The sequence below is a fragment of the Balaenoptera borealis genome (assembly GCF_965194805.1).
Source record: "Balaenoptera borealis genome assembly, chromosome: 13".
Lineage (NCBI taxonomy): Eukaryota > Metazoa > Chordata > Mammalia > Artiodactyla > Balaenopteridae > Balaenoptera > Balaenoptera borealis.
This window is the reverse complement of record NC_138870.1, coordinates 93,606,365-93,624,190: the sequence shown is the minus strand read 5'-3', so window position 1 is coordinate 93,624,190 and position 17,826 is coordinate 93,606,365. Positions and strand designations below refer to the sequence as shown.

The 17,826-nt window shown below is 43.7% G+C and overlaps 1 long non-coding RNA gene across 1 annotated transcript in view; it reads left to right on the top strand.

Moving 5' to 3' along the window:
- Nucleotides 1–17,826, top strand: part of LOC309608644 — a 144,763-nt gene that overhangs the window by 104,539 nt on the left and 22,398 nt on the right. The window lies entirely within an intron of this gene.

Here is a 17,826-nt window from a genome sequence, read left to right as displayed (position 1 = left end):
GATCCACGTCACACTGAAACCCATACCCTCGCAGAAGCTTCTGGGCCTGTGAGCTTTCCTTTCCAAAACGCTGTCATCCCCAAGAAGGCCTGCATTTATAACCTGTCAAATCAGACCTGATCTGGCTTCTGTTACTGGTTCCTATGAGAGATGGTGACCCCGGGATGTAGGAGAAATGTCCTGCTGGCCTGCCCTTGACCTTTAAAAAGGCATTCAGCCCCTTGGGGTGAAGATCACCTCCCTGCTCTCAATTCTGCCCTGGTTTTGCCAGAGGCTTCATAGCCCATCTGATTGCCCTGAGCCCCCAGGGAGGATCATCCCCTGTCACACCTCTACCTGTGTGCACACAGCACAATGACAGTAAAGGAATTACTAGAACTGTGTAGGAAATTGCTTATGATCTGACTGCCCTCCTGGAAAGCAAACTCAGAAAGCATGTCCAACTTGTTTGCTCCTGAATCCCCAGCACCAGTGCAGCTCCCTGGCACATAGTAGGTGCTCAGCAAACGCTGCTGAATGAATGAACATCTCTTTCCTGATGGTCATCTGAAAGTGGAAACTGAACTTTGCTTTAGGGCCATAAATGCAATTTCAGAGATCACATGCTGGATAAGAAGACAACTTTGTCCTGGGCTTGATTGCGTCAAGGAATGTTCAAAAAATGTTCAAGGAAGGACCCAAGCCTGGAGAATCAGACTTCCTGGGACTTACTGAGAAGCCCAAGGGCTTCTCGATTCTTTGTTCCAGTCAAGGTCACCTGCTGCCTTCCCACCGGCCTTCTCTTCCTGCCTCTGGGATTTTGTTCATGCTGTTTCTCCTTCTGGGAGAACTAGACCTCCATCTCTATCTCTGTCTGTGTGTCTGTCTCTGTCTTTCTCTTGGCAGTTAGGAATCCACCCCACCTTCATAAAACCTTTTCAGACTCCTCAAAGCATTCACTCATCTCCCATCCTTTACTGAACTCCTTTGGCAGAATTAATTTTGCCACAGTTTTGAACCTTACCTTGGAATTTAGCTGTTTCATTGCCTGTTTCTCCAACCAGATGCCATATTTCCTGGAGGCCACGTGTCACGCCTTCTAGACTGAGAGGACTGTGGCACAGCACTGGGCCCAATGGGGCTGAGGAGGATGACCCTCAGTACCATTGATGGACAGCTTGCCGTGTGCCAGGGATATGCCAGATGGCCTCACACATTGCCTTCTGGAGCCAGCGGTCCTCTTGTCATCGCATCGTACAGATGAGGACACTGGGGCTTAAAGAAGCTAGCACAGCCTGTAGAGCTGGGACACAAGCCCAGGACTTTCAGAATCTGGATACTTAACTCATCACACTCGATAGGTTTAAATCTACAGGGACCTCAGGATGAGGCCTGACCTCTAGTTTCTTCATTTCTTTTTTTTTTTTTTTAAACTGTCTGTACTTTATTATTATTATTTTTAAAATTTATTTATTTATTTTTGGGTGTGTTGGGTCTTCGTTTCTGTGCAAGGGCTTTCTCTAGCTGCGGCAAGCAGGGGCCACTCTTCATCGCGGTGCACGGGCCTCTCACTATCGCGGCCTCTCTTGTTGCGGAGAACAGGCTCCAGACGCGCAGGCTCAGTAGTTGTGGCTCACGGGCTTAGTTGCTCCGCGGCATGTGGGATTTTCCTGGACCAGCGCTCGAACCCGTGTCCCCTGCATTGGCAGGCAGATTCTCAACCACTGCACCACCAGGGAAGCCCTCTTCATTTCTTGAACTAAGGCCACTATCACAATATGGTACCTGTATCTGTTGGAGACAGATGTCCTGGGTTCCAGACCTGGCTGCATTGCTTACTGTCCTTTGGCCTCTGGCCTGCTGTTTCCCCTCCCTAAGAGCACAGTTCCTCTTCTGGAGAGTGAAGACAGCAAGAACACCCCCGCAGGGCCACGGAGAGGATCGAGAGGGAGACGCTCTATGAGAGGCAGTTATTCTCCTTCCCATCCCCTCCCTTTTAATGCTTTAAGCACCTCTGAAATCTTTATCTGATTTTGATTGCAATCTTTGTAACTTTGGAGATTTAAGCAAATCTCCAACTCCTAGCATAGGGCAAGCATCCTACGACGGTGTGTGAATTGATCCAATTTATGTTCAGGAGAAACGTCTTGTGGAATTTCATCTGAACACAGGGCGACAGAGGCCGAGAGATCCAGGTTCGACTCCTAGCCTACATTTTTCTTACACTTACTCTGTGCCTAAGGGCGGTTCATCAGCCTCAGCCTCGGGCTCTTTACACGCACAGTGGAGGTACTAGAACTCAACTCGTTGGCTTATCTTTTCCCCTTTCTTTCTTTTTTTCCCCCAGCTTTATTGAGATATAATTGACATATAACATTGTGTGAGCTTAAGGTGTACAACAGGATGACTCAACACATACATATATTGCAAAATGATCGCCGTGATAAAGTTAGCTAACACTTTCATCACCTCACATAATTACCTTTTTTTTTTTCTTGTGTTGAGAATGTTTAAGATTCACTCTCGTAAAGAGAACCCTCTAACACCGTTGGTGGGAATGTAAACTGGTGCAGCCACTATGGAAAACAGTATGGAGCTTCCTCAAAAAACCAAAAATAGAGTTGCCATATGATCCAGCAATCCCACTCCTGGGCATATATCCAGACAAAATTATAATTCAAAAAGATACATGCACTCCTATGTTCAGAGCAGCACTATTCACAATAGCCAAGACATGGAAGCAACCTAAGTGTCCATGTGTCCATCGACAGAAGAATGGATAAAGAAGATGTGTGTGTGTGTGTGTGTGTGTGTGTGTGTGTGTGTGTGTGTAATGGAATACTACTCAGCCATAAAAAAGAATGAAATAATGCCATTGGCAGCTACATGGATGGACCTAGAGATTATCATACTAAGTGAAGTAAGTCAGAAAGAGAAAGACAAACACCATATGATATCACTTATGTGTGAAATCTGAAATATGACACAAATGAACCTATCTACAAAACAGAAACAGATTCACAGACATAGAGGACAGACTTGTGGTTGCCAAGCAGGAGAGGGTGTGGGGGATGGATGGACTGGGAGTTTGGGGTTAGTAGATGCAAACTATTACATTTAGAATGGATAAACAACATTTATTTTCAACCACTGCGCCACCAGGGAAGCCCCGGAAGGGTTGTTCTTGACAGAGGGAACAGCATATGCAAAGGCACAGAGATGTGAAAAGCATAATCCAGAAAAGCATCTGCTTCTGGAAGGTAGATTAGTTGTTGCATTTTCCCAGTGACTTCCACTAAGTACAATTAAACACCCTGGACATGGTATGTAAAACAAACACGAAAAGACTCTGAAAGGTGGAGAGAAGAAGGAGACTGGCTTGGGATCTTGGGACCCAAGGAAGGACATGGTGGGGAGTTCCCAGGGTTTTCTCTTTGCCTCATATTTCCAAGAATTGGAGTTGAAGCTAGAAACCTGGACCCACCAAGAAAATAGACAAAGAGCCCCACAAAGCCCGCTCTTTCTAGCCAAAGGGCCAGAAAAGTGGGATCCAAGCAACACAGAGACTTTTTGAATAAAGCTCTCTATTCTAATCAGAGTTTTCAGGAAAAACTCTGAAAAAAACTTGGAGAGATTTCACTGAAAAAGATAGAAAGATGGAAAAATAAGCACATGAAAATAGATTCAACATCATCAGCCATTAGAGAAATGCAAATTTAAACCACAATGAGATACCACTACATACCTATCATAATGGCTAAAATTAAAAATAGTGACAACACCCATCGGTCAGAACGGCCATCATTAAAAAGTCTACAAATAATAAATGCTGGAGAGGGTGTGGAGAAAAGGGAACCCTACTACACTGTTGGTGGGAATGTAAACTGGTACAGCCACTAAGGAGAACAGTATGGAGGTTCCTTAAAAAACTAAAAATAGAACTACCATATGATCCAGCAATCCCACTACTGGGCATATACCCAGAGAAAACCATAATTCAAAAAGAGTCATGTACCACAATGTTCATTGCAGCACTATTTACAAGAGCCAGGACATGGAAGCAACCTACGTGTCCATCGACAGATGAATGGATAAAGAAGATGTGGCACATATATACAATGGAATATTACTCAGCCATAAAAAGAAACAAAATTGAGTTATTTGTTTTGGATGGATCTAGAGTCTGTCATACAGAGTGAAGTAAGTCAGAAAGAGAAAAACAAATACAATATGCTAACGCATATATATGGAATCTAAAAAAAAGTGGTTCTGATGAACCTAGGGGTAGGACAGGAATAAAGACACAGACACAGAGAATGGACTTGAGGACATAGGGAGGGGGAAGGATAAGCTGGGACGAAGTGAGAGAGTAACATTGACACATATATATATACTACCAAATGTAAAATAGATAGCTCGTGGGAAGCAGCTGCATAGCACAGGGAGATCAGCTCGGTGCTTTGTGACCACCTAGAGGGGTGGGATAGGGAGGGTGGGAGGGAGATGCAAGAGGGAGGGGATATGGGGATATATGTATATGTATAGCTGCTTCACTTTGTTATAAAGCAGAAACTAACACACCATTGTAAAGCAATTATACTCCAATAAAGATGTTAAAAAAAAAAAGTCACAAAAGGCTTTTGGGGTCTCCTCATTGGAAGCCCCTGGCAGAGAAGGAAGGCTTCCTGTGGAGGCGGGGTTCTTAGCTTTTTGGAACCGTAGAATCTGGCTGTCTGGCGAAACTCATGACCGTTTCTCTGAATAATGAATTGATGATATAAAATACAGATTTTAAAAGTAATTAATTATACTGAAATCCAGCTGTCAAAATAGTAAAACAGTTGTGATACTGTGGCATACATGTGCTTCTTTATTAATACATTAGATATTTTGAGGTATCTGCAGGTCATGGGTACTGTGAATACACCACCGTGTAATTTGTTGTCTGCAGTCTTAATGGAAGGAAATGCTACATCTTAGTTAGAGGTTCATGAAAATACAGATGCACACGCCCACGGTTGTGGATGTATAATAAGAAAATAGTCTGAGCCAAAGGCTCAAAAAAGGTTAGTGTTTTGAATAAATTGATTGCAATAAGGTTAAATGGAAAGATATTAAATAATACCCTTGTTTGCTTTATGAGGTCTTTTTTTCTCAATCTTTTAAAAACGTTTTAACACGGTAAACTGTGTTAAATATATATTTTGTAATAAAGATACCTTTTTATTTTTTTATTTTTTCAGCATAGGAGGGAACTTATTTTTCCCTCTGTTAAGCCACAGCTCAGGTGTAAGTGTACTGTTTGGTTCTCATGAATTGGACCTATTATATCCCAGGTGGGAGCGACACCCACCCCCCCCAATAAGGAAATGATCTCTTGAAGGCTAGATGCGCCTCCTCCCCCTACCCAGAGTCCACGTGGACTGGGTCTGGGGGAAACTCTTTGGAGTATGAAGCTCTACTACTTATTATGGGTGACCATAGATTTTACTTGAGCCTCATTTTTCACAAGCTATACAGTGGAGATTATAATCCAAACCCCACGGGGATGTGATGCAGAGTAGAGACTAAACAAATATGAGTTCCCTTGTGGTCCTATAGTTGTGCAGTACCCTCTCCTTTAACTGTAAGACTCCCCCCAACCCCCAGTTTTACCAAGGTATAATTGGCAAATAAAAATTGTATGTGTTTAAGGTGTACAACGTGATGGTTTGATATACGTATACATTGTGAAGTGATTACCACAGTCAAATTAATTAACACGTCTATCACCTCACATAGTTATTTCTTTTTTCCATGTGGTGAGAACACTGAGAATCTATTCTCTTAGCAAATTTCAAGACTGCAACAGAGTATTATTAACTATAGTTGCCAAGCTGCACGTTACAGCCCCAGAACTTATTCATCTTATAACTGAAAGTTTGTACCCTTTGACCAATCTCTCCCCATTTCCCCCAGCCCCCAGCCCCTGGTAATCATGGTTCTACTCTCTGGTTCTATGAGTTCAACTTTTTAATATTTCACATGTAAGTGAGATCATACAGTATTTGTCTTTCTCTGTCTGGCTAATTTCATTTAGCATAATGTCCGCCAGGTTCATCCATGTTGTTCCAAATGGCAGGTGATCCTTCTTTTTTATGGCTGAATAATATTCCATTATGTGTATGTACATACCATATCTTCTTTATCCATTCATCTATAGAGGGACACTTATGTTGTTTCCATATCTTGGCTATTATGAATAACACTGCAATGAACATGGAATGCAGATATCTCTTTGAGATACTGATTTCATTTCATTTGGATATATACCTGGTAGTGGGATTGTTGGATCACATGGTAGTTCTACTTTTCAGTTTTTTGAGGAACCCCCATAATGTTTTCCATAATGGCTGTACCAATTTACATTCCCACCAACAGTGCACAAGAGTTCCCTTTTCTCTACACCCTTGCCAATACTTATCTGTTGTCATTTTGACAATAGCCATCCTAACAGGTGTGAGGTGATATCTCATTCTGCTTTTGACTTGTATTTCCCTGATGATTAGTGATGTTAAGCCCCTTTTCAGGTACTTGTTGGCCATTTGTATGTTGTCTTTGGAAAAATGTCTTTTGAGGTCCTTTGCCCATTTTAAAAATGGGTTATTTGGGTTTTTTTTTTTATTGTCTTTTTTTTTTTGCTATTGAGTTGTGAAAGTTCCGTGTATATTTTGAATGTTAACCATTTATTGAATATATGGTTTGCAAATATTTTCTCGCATTCTGCAGGTTGCCTTTTAGTTTTGTTGATGGTTTCCTTTGCTGTGCAGAAGCCTTTTGGTTTGATGTAATCCCATTTCTTTATTTTTGCTTTTGTTGCCTGTGCTTTTGGTGTTATATCCAAAAAAATCACTGCCAAGATCAATGCCAGGGAGCTTTCCCCTATGTTTTCGTCTAGGAGTTTTATGGTTTCAGGTCTTATATTTGTCTTTAATCCATTTTGAGTTGATTTCTGTGAGTGGTGTAAGAGTTCAGTTTTTTTTTTTTTTTTAAAGAGGGTTTTTTGGTTTTTTTTTTCCCTTTTTTCTTTTTAAATTATTTATTTATTTATTTATTTATTTAATTTATTTATGGCTGTGTTGGGTCTTCGTTTCTGTGCGAGGGCTTTCTCTAGTTGTGGCAAGTGGGGACCACTCTTCATCGCGGTGCGCAGGCCTCTCATTATCGCGGCCTCTCTTGTTGTGGAGCACAGGCTCCAGACACACAGGCTCAGTAATTGTGGCTCACGGGCCTAGTTGCTCTGCAGCATGTGGGATCTTCCCAGACCAGGGCTCGAACCCGTGTCCCCTGCATTGGCAGGCAGACTCTCAACCACTGCGCCACCAGGGAAGCCCCAAGAGTTCAGTTTTATTCTTTTGCATTGGATAGCCAATTTTCCAAACACCATTTATTTATCCCTTCGCCATTGCGTATTCTTGACATCCTTGTCATAGATTAGTTGACCATATATGTGTGGTTTTATTTGGGTTCTATCTGGGTACTCTGTTCTATTCCATTGGTCTATGTGTCTGTTTTTATGCCAGTACTATACTGTTTTGATTACCATAGCTTTGTAATATAGTTTGCAATCTTCTTTCTCAAGATTTCTTTAGCTATTTGGGTCTTTTGTGGTTTTATAAGAATTTGGGGATTGCTTTTTCTATTTCTGTGAAATATGCTATTGGAATTTTGATAGGGATGACTGCAAGACTCTTAATTATCCTCAGGTTCTGGAGGTGGGTTGTATTTATTGGTGCCACATGACTCAATTGAATAATTCTTTACTGAGAATCTATAAGGACATGTATATGCTCCAGATTGGGAGCTCCAAAAGTGGGGGTGGGGAAGCACAAAGACCATGGAAAATATTTTATTTACATCTCCTGGAAACTTTAAAATCTAAGCATACAGTAGCTCTGATGTTCTTAGCATCTACTAGGATTAAATGTGCCAAGTGCCTCTCTGTGCCTCAGTTTCCCCTTGATAAAATAGGAATACTACCAGTGTCTACCTCCTAGGGATATTAGGAGGGGTCAATGAGTAATATTATAAAGTGTTTAGAATGGCACATATTACTGATTCTGTGCTTGCTAAGTAAGTACATAATCCCTTATCTGGGTAGCATTTTTGCAAAGTTTACAGCTTCCAGTTGTCAGATGAGGAAACTGAGGCTTGAGCCTGAGATTGTTGACATTTGTCAAGGGAGAGGGACTCTACGATCTCAATCTGATCAGTCAGGGGCGCCGTCAAAGATTCTCAGAACCAGAAGGATACATGGGGTTGCCTAGGCCACTGATGCTAGACTGTGCTGTCCCTTTCCTCCCTCATCCACAGCGTTCTCCCAGCCCCACTCACCACACTGGCCTCCCTTTGGTTCTCTGAATACACTCAAAGTATTTCCACTGCAGAGCCTTTGGACACGTTGAACTGTATGCTTGGTTCACTGCTCCTAGAGCTTAGCTCTCAGCTCAGGTGTCTTGATCCCACGGAGGCTTTGCCTGGCCACCATAACTTCACTAGCCTCTCTCCCACTACTAGGACATCACCGTTTTAAGATCTTTATAGTTCTCTGTCACTATTACATTTATTTTTGTTTACTTGGCTCTTACCTGTTTCTCTTCCCTCCCCATCAGAATATAAGCTCACATACAGCAGGGACTTTGCTCATCACTATTTTTCTGCCTTCAGTCAGTGCTTTGAACAATACAGATTCTCACGTATTTACTAATTGACTGAGTACTACACCCCTAAGAGGCTGTTCAGCTTCGGCTCATACGCACATGTTGTCAGGGAGCTCATTCCTTCCTGAGGCCATCTGTTCTGCTGTCTGCGGCTTTGACTGTTAGAAAGTTCCTTCTTTAACTGGATCAATTCTGCCCTTTTGGTATCCACAGACTAAGTCTCTTCCTATCACCTTTGGAGGTGAGGCCAGTTGGTGATCCGATTTTTGGTTTGTCAAAAGATTCTCTTTTTCCTTTCCTTTTCCTCTTTCACATGGCCTCTCAGGTAAGACCAAAAAAAAACGGAGGTTGTCCCCCATTATCTTCCAAAGGCATCCACAGATGGCTGACTGCCCACTGTTGAGTGCAAATACTTGTCCTAACTAGGGGTGTGTTATAGAACAGAAAGCCACTCAGTTTAACTTCAGTCCAAGAATGAGAAGGAAACTAGGATAAAAAGATCCATATTTCTAGAGGCTTCTTGTGTTGTTATCAATAGATTTCCTGTGGGGGTGAAAAGGTTCAGTGGTCAAAGTCTGAACACACTGGGTTTCACTGAGTTAAACTTTCCTGTAGATCTTAGTTTCTTTCCTATAAATCTTGCCAGAATCTTTGAGATGCAGTGGGGCCTGTGATTTCTACGAGGGAGTCACAGTTTATGAATTTCCCAAACCCATTCACCTTAGGAAGATTTTCATCCAACACCCATGAACATCTCATGAACCATAGATGTCCAGGGTTTCTGATTTGGGAAATACTTTCCTAGGTGTTTCTTTAGCTTTTCTAGCCAAGATTTCATGATTCTAGAGAGAAACCTTCTAGAGACAGAACACTTTTCTCTTACAAAATCCACAAGGATAGGCCTACCTTGCCCACATCCAATGAAGGACCAGGCACGCGAATGGGGCCCTAAAAATTTTCCTCTTTTTTTTTTTTCCCTTAGATTCCATATATATGTGTTAGCATACTGTATTTGTTTTTCTCTTTCTGACTTACTTCACTCTGTATGACAGACTCTAACTCCATCCACCTCACTACAAATAACTCAATTTCGTTTCTTTTTATGGCTGAGTAATATTCCATTGTATATATAAAAAGGTCATGAAGAACCTAGTGGTAAGATGGGAATAAAGACACAGACCTACTAGAGAATGGACTTGAGGATATGGGGAGGGGGAAGGGTAAGCTGTGACAAAGTGGGAGAGTGGCATGGACATATGTACACTACCAAACGTGAAGTGGATAGCTGGTGGGAAGCAGCCACATAGCACAGGGAGATCAGCTTGGTGCTTTGTGACCACCTAGAGGGGTGGGATGGGGAGGGTGGGAGGGAGGGAGATGCAAGAGGGAAGAGATATGGGAACATGTGTATATGTGTACCTGATTCACTTTGTTATAAAGTAGAAACTAACACACCATTGTAAAGCAATTATACTCCAATAAAGATGTTAAAAAAAATTTGTTTTTCCTCTTTTCCCATCACCCTGGGAGGCCATCTTTCCTCCTTGTCCTCTGTGTTCATTCCCCACCCCCAACCAGGTTCTTAGTTTATAACCCCTTGCGAATAACACCTCAGGATTCTTGGGGAGATAAGAATCACCAGGGAATTGTTTGAGAGCTGTAAATGACTTAAATTGGTTAGGATTCTAATTATCAGGAAATGGCCTCATTGCCTCCTGCGATAACAGGGCTGAAACCTTCCTCCCCTGGGGAGTACAGGTCCCCACCCCAGGGGTCACACAGCGGTCAGGGCCCTGGCAGCTAGAGAAGAAGAGAGAGGCTTTCTTCCCTCCCTACCCACCCCCCCCCGCCCCCCGCTGGCTCCAGGAACGGCTAGGAGCAGCCTGGGCTGATGCCAGCCCGGGTGGTGGTCCACAGGGACCCTGTTGGCAACTCCCCTCCCTCTGTCACCCCCTCGACTTCCTGGGGACCTTGGCAGGCCCCTGCCGCTCTTGCCACTTGGACTGCCCTTCTACCCCGTGTGGAATCCTGGAGGCTAGTCCCATTTATTTATTGTGTCGTCCAGAGTTTACCACGGTGGGGCTTTGTGGGGAAAAGCGTCTGTGTAACTAGTCATTATGCTGGATGTATTCATTCATCTATCCATCCTTCGTCAAATATTTATGGGGCATTTACCGTATGCCAGACAGTGTACTAGAAAGGAAAACAGACTCTATTAATAAGGGGAGGAGTGTATACACACACACATAAACACACACCCTTTATACATTCATAGTATAAAGAATAGTATATATACATATGCACATATATGTACATATATATACTGTATATGTTATAAACATATATAACATATACATTTGTTTAAAGCTTAGGCGTCGGGCAAGTCTGAGTTGAAATCAGACCTTTGCTGTGTGACATTCAGTTGCATCCCCCTCCGACACTTATGGTGCCTGTGTCCTAGGACTGGGGTGAGAATTAAAGCATTTGGCTCGTGGTAGGACCCTCCATACGTGGAGGCCACTATTATCACAATAAAGGTACACAGAGTTGTGGGAGTGAAACGGAGGAATCATTATAAAAGGTAATTTATAACTTATCTTTGATATCTATCTATAGAGATATGCATGTAACAGCCACCAGCAGATTCTGAGCAATTACTTCAAAGGAGAGATCAAGGGCAAGGCGGGCAGGGCAGCGTTTGAGTGGGGCCTTGAAGCATGAGTAGAATTCCAATAGCTGGGGAGAGGGGAGGGCATTCCTAGCCAAGGAAAATGCAGAGCAAAGGGTGTGAGATAGGAATGTACCTGCTGTGTTCCAGGGGCCTCAGATGATTTACTGTGGTTGGAATGCGGGGCTCACCAAGGGCTGCAGGAGAAGAGAAAGTCAGAGAGGTGAGGGAGAAGGGACCTTTGGAAAACCTAGTTCCAGTGTTCTTTGCATTGGCCTTAAACTTCTCTTCCTATAATTCCTGTATTGGTCCTGATGCTGCCCTCTGGGGTGCCTGCACAGAGCGAGTCTTCCCTCTTTCTCCTGACAAGCCCTTCAAACCTTAGATTTCCTGGTATCCCTCACCTGTGTCCCAGACATACCTGGTGCTTTCATGCGACCCTCAGGAGGCCTGGCTTTTAGAACCTGTGCTCCTGTGCCTTCCAGGTCATTTTTTTTTCCTGCTCTGCACTCCCTCTTTTAAATGAATGGCTTCTGGATTAAAATTTCTTTATTAGGAAAAATTTCTAGCATATACAAAACTAGAGAGGATAGCTTATGAACTCCTGCACGCTCATAATAAGTTTCCACAACTATGATCATTTTTGCCAGTCAAGTTTTCTCTGTTCTCTCCTCCTCTGTTTTGTTTGTGTGTTTGTTTGCTGAAGTAGTTTGAAGCAAATCCCAAACATTACATCTTTTCATCCATAAGATTTTAGTATGCATCACTAACAAAAAAGGGATGTTAAAAAACCTGACCATGTTATTTTTTTTTTTTTTTTAAGGAATGTAGTTTACTTATTTATTTATTTTTGGCTGCGTTGGGTCTTCGTTTCTGTGCGAGGGCTTTCTCTAGTTGCAGCAAGCGGGGGGCCACTCTTCATCGCGGTGCGCGGGCCTCTCACTATCGCGGCCTCTCTTGTTGCGGAGCACAGGCTCCAGACGCGCAGGCTCAGTAGTTGTGGCTCACGGGCCCAGCTGCTCCGCGGCACGTGGGATCCTCCCAGACCAGGGCTCGAACCCGTGTCCCCTGCATTGGCAGGCAGACTCTCAACCACTGCGCCACCAGGGAAGCCCCCTGACCATGTTATTTTGACAATCAACACAATTAACAGAAAATTTCAATATCCTCTATTACTCATGTTCAGAGTTCCTTGATTGTATTCGAGATTTTATGATTAAAAAAATCAAGATCCAGAAAAGATTCATATATTGCATTTGCTTATTATATCTCCTGTTTCTTTTACTCTGTAACAATTCCTCCCCTGTCTTTTCCATGCTACAGATTTGTTGGAGAAACACAATCATTTGTTCTGTTGACTATCCCATATTCTGAATATGACTGATTGCTTCTTCCTGGTATTTAATTTAATTTATTCTTCTATTGTCTATACTTCCTGAAACAGGTAGTTAAGTCTACAGCATAACTGGAGTCAAGTTCTTTTTTTTTTTTTTTTTTCTTTTTTAGGGGAGAACAATTCACAGATGGTGGTATGTGCTCCCCACTACCTAATGTTTAGGAGTCACACAGTGGAGTGTTGCTCCACTGTTAAATGAGGCGGAAACTGATGGGGGTTTAGATGGTGTCAGTCGGATCTCTCTATAGGTCGTCTCTTCTGGACATCTCTTCTGTCTACCCTTCTCTCTTAAAAAGAGGCACCAAGAAAGGAAAGCATCACTCCAGCTGTTGTTGGATTATAGAAAAGAAGTATCACCCACACCCCTCATTCTGTACCTCATACTTCTGTTCATGCAGCCAACGGCTCCCTTAACTCATTCTGGGGCTGCAGCACGCTGCTAACTTCCACTAAGCTCACTTAAAAAACAAAAAAACTACTTATTTATTTATTTTTGGCTGCGTTGGGTCTTCCTTGCTGCCCACGGGCTTTCTCTAGTTGTGGCGAGCAGAGGCTACTCTTAGTTGCAGTGTTCAGGCTTCTCATTGCGGTGGCTTCTCTTGTTGCAGAACATGGGCTCTAGGCACATGGGCTTCAGTAGTTGTGGCACGCGGGCTCAGTAGTTGTGGCTCGTAGGCTCTAGGGCGCAGGCTCAGTAGTTGTGGCGCACGGGCGTAGTTGCTCCGTGGCATGTGGGATCTTCCTGGACCAGGGCTCGAACCCGTGTTCCCTGCGTTGGTAGGCAGATTCTTAACCACTGCACCACCAGAGAAGCCCTAAGTTCACTTTAAATAAATCCCCTAAGCCTCTTTTTCATGGGTTACTGATAAGCCACCTCTTTCTTCAGGAACTTTCCCATTTGGTTTTTTGGTCTGAAGTAAACCTTATATTTATACAAATAAACCTTATATATCTTATACATATATAACATTTATATATGTATTATATTATTCAAAGTGAAGTTTTGTTTTGTCTCAGCCAACTCTTCAAGGTTCGTTTCCATTGTGATTTTTGTCATTATAGGAAGGCTGATAGGAGAAGGGACTGCTGAGAGCCTTGATTTTAGCTCCTTCACTTTATAGATGAAGAAAATGAAGTATAGAGAAATTCCCTTTCTTGAGTTAAGTTGCTCAGGGTCACGCACCATGGGGCAGACAGTTATGCTGGTGACCCCCGCTGAACCACACTTCCGGGTGGTCACTTGATTATGCAGCCTCCGCCCACATGGGGGAGTGGTTACGTGACTCTCTTTGGCCAATGAGACATTAGCGAGCAATGTTAGCAGAGGCTCCGTGAGCACTTAGGTACTGGTGCTTGTCTTCTTGGAAGGCTCACCCTGGCGATGCCAGTGGGGAGGGACCTCCAGTGGCTGAGAGCACAGGGTGATGGGGCTAGAGAGGGACACCCGGGTAGCTGTCCACAACTTGCTGCTCCATGAAGAAGGACAGCAGAGGGTCGATCTTCTCTGGAGCATCTGAAAGCTTCAAATATCGAATGATATAAGTATAAACTCAAGGCTTCAACCTCGACTTCAAGCAAATGAACCAACAAAGATCAAGACATGCTCTTGAGGGCCTGGAAGTGAGGACTAGAGACCCCAGATGCAGTCGCATGGCTTGAGCCATGGCATGGGACACACAGGGTGCTCAAAACCACTGCCAGATCCATTCCTTGGTCACAGTGCTTTGAGGATCTTCACGAGGGCTTTAGTATAAATAGCTGGGCATCGCTATTAGGAAACAGAGCCTGCGCTTGATGGTTTGCTGAGTTGAGGTCTGCAGAGAAAGATCCATTGAGTTCTCCTTCCAGGTTTCTTGTGGGTTCAGCCATCTGCAACCCATCCTTTTGTTGTCCTTATGCAATAATGCTGGGATTACAGAATCCATTCAGGTACTGTCTGAACAGGTACCTGGATTGAGTAGGTGACTCCTATCTAATTACACCAAGGAAGATTTTGGAATCTAGCTTGGTGTAGAAGAAAAACGCAGCCTGAGACATCCTTATTCCTGTGTTTGTGTGCCATTCCTTAGATTCAGAGGCAGATTCATATTTTATGGAGCCTAAGTTTTATGCAATTCGGGGGACCTTTTCAAAGCAAGAGAATGCAACATTACAAGTATCAAATTCAGTCCAAGATCTTGGAAGGGACCCGTACGAAGGAGGAACCTCGAAAATGAAGTTTCATAGCTTTTCAGTAAATCCATCTCTGCTCCCATTTATGTAACCATTCCTTCAGCCAAAGTGTTCTTTCTCCTACTTCTTTACCTCTCAAACTCCTACTCATACTTGAAGTATGAGTAAAATGTTCCCTTGTCTGGAAGTCTTCTCTGGTTTCCCTAAGCAGATTGAGTCACCTCAATACAGTGCTCCCACACTGCTCCATTTAACTCACATCCCCCCAGATCCTAATGTTCTGTCTAACCTAAGTGTCTGTCCTCTCCTGCCAGATCCACTCTTGAGGCCAGGGACTGTGTCTTCTTGTTTTTGTTTCTCTGGGACCCAGAAGGGGACTCTGTAAGTGTTTATGGGATGGATGAACCCTTGTCAAATCCTGGAGACTACCCATTCCTTTGTAAGACTCAAGGTCAACTACTGGCTTGATAAAGCTGGGCACACCCATAGATTCACAGCTTCCCAAGATGCTACCAAAGGGCAGGGCTCTGTTGTAAGAAGTGGAAAAGTCCTTTTGTGTGATGCAGCGAGTTTCTTCTGCTCATCCACTGCATTTAACTCCAGGTCAAGGAACCAAACAATTAGCTGGAGTGACTCAGCCCTGAGGGGGACCATTTTTTTTTAGCTGAGACCCCAGAGAAAGATTAGTAATAGCTTCCATTTGGAACCTTTCTTTGCAGAGCCTGAGGCTCATGGCAAACACTTTCATTAACCCTGATCTTTCATTAACACTGAACCTTTGTGGGGGGTAGGAGAAGGGGTCAGTGCTTATTTGAGCCAATTTCCGGCTAGAACCCTGGGGACCAGAGAGGAAGTGAGTCAATGTCTCCTGGGAACTCAGGTGACGAGTTGGGCTCAGACCCTGGCTTTCTGAGGAACGAAGACCATCAGAACTGGAAGAGGCCCCAAGAGCCATCTTGACCAATGTTATTTTAGAGATGAGGAAGCGGAGCTGTGGAGACGGGGAGCAAATTGGCCACTGCTGCGCATGATGGGGACGGGACCAGAGCTCAGGCTTCCTGAATTCCAAGTCAGAAGTTTGTTTTGTACTGTGAAAGTCTGAATAAAGAGCACCTAGAGACCCGCTGTGGAAGATGTTAAGCCTAACCAGCACCCTGGGAGGGGAGAAGGAGGGAGAGGCACTCGTTGTCTCCATCTTTGGGGGCTTGTTGTCTTTTAACTAAATGATTCTCCTCCTTTGTGTACAAGAAAAAGAATTTGTTTATTTGGTTGCTCTTGACTCCCAGCCTGGTTTTTAGAGAAATCATGGCAAAGGAGATAGGGCCATAGTTCTGGATTCAGAAGGCCTGAGTTCAAGACCCAGCTCTGTGCTTTCTGACCTTGTCACCCTGGCAAGTCACTGCCTGGGTGGTAGCCACAGTTGTTTTGAATGATCGGACACCCATTTCCAACCTTCTCCTCCATTGCCAGCCTCCATCAAACAAACATGCTTGGAGAATCTAAATATTTGTTCTCTCAACTTCCCTTGCATCTAGGTGTGGCTTTTTACAAAGTTTTGTCTACACAGTCTTAAGTGGAAGTCTGCTGGGGGGTTTCTGGGAGGGCTTTTTTTTTTTAATCTATTTTTTTTAATTGAAGTATAGTTGATTTACAATGTTGTGTTAATTTCTGCTGTACAGCAAAGTGACTCAGGTATACACATATATACATTCTTTTTAGTATTCTTTTCCATTATGGTTTATCCCAGGATATTGAATATAGTTCCTTGTGCTATGCAGTAGGACCTTGTTGTTTATCCATTCTATATATACTAGTTTGCATCTACTGACCCCAAACTCCCAGTCCATCCCTCCCCCACCTCCCCTCCCCCTTGGCAACCACAAGTTTGTTCTCTATGTCTGTGAGTCTATTTGTTTTTCCTGATAGAAGAGACAGACGTCACTGACACTGCTTTCTTTGCTTCTTCCTAACTTGAGTGCAGATGTGATGGCTGGAACTGAAGCAGACACTATGTGTCCACGGGAGAAAGATCAAGTGAATCGTACACATGCTGGCCATACCTCCAGGTTTCTTGTTAGATGAGAAATCCAAATTCACATTGGTATAAGCTACTGTTGGTTTCTTGTAGCTGAAAGCATTCTTATGTGGTATAAAATAGATACAATTTTGGGTTCTCTCTAGTGAATGACTATTATTTGTCAACCCAGAATCCATTTCCCTTTCTTCTGGTAGCAGCATCCCAGTTTCCCCAGGGGATCCCCTGTTCCTCTACTGTCAATCCACATGGTTGGGGTGGAGCTGACTTTACCTCTGGCTGTACCCTAGGGTCCGTCAGAGCATTTCACACCCTCCCCTCAACCTTAGGGATAGACAGATTGAGGGATGCTTTGTGCCTTGGGTGTGGCCAGTGGCACCCAATCCCAGGACCTTTGTGATAATCCTAGGAAAGGGAGACTCTTTCCCTCAGACCTGAGAGTCTGGCTGACGCAGAGGAAAGCAGAGTGGAGAGATGGGAACGAGGTGGAGACATAACTGAATTTCAGATCCAGCCCCACTCACACTCTTCAGTTACTTGAGCTGACTCTCTTCCATTTCAGGAGTCCAGACTTAGTGACGAGGTGGGGCCACTTAGCTTTAAACAAAAGTTGTCACCAGAGCAGGGGCTCAAATCCTTGTTGAAAGTGAATCCGTGTTTTGCCGAATTCTGCAGATGATTTGCTCACGAGCCAGTACCCAGTCCCTGGGCTTCTCTTCCTTATTTCCCCTGTAACATCTCGCTCAGAAATTTACTAGAGGATTTCTCTCAAGCCATCGCCGCTGTTCCTATGCGGATCTGCCCTCTTATTAGACCACCAGGCAGCAAATCAGCTTCTTGGTCTAATTGCCATAAAAGGTCTTTTCCACCTGACCAT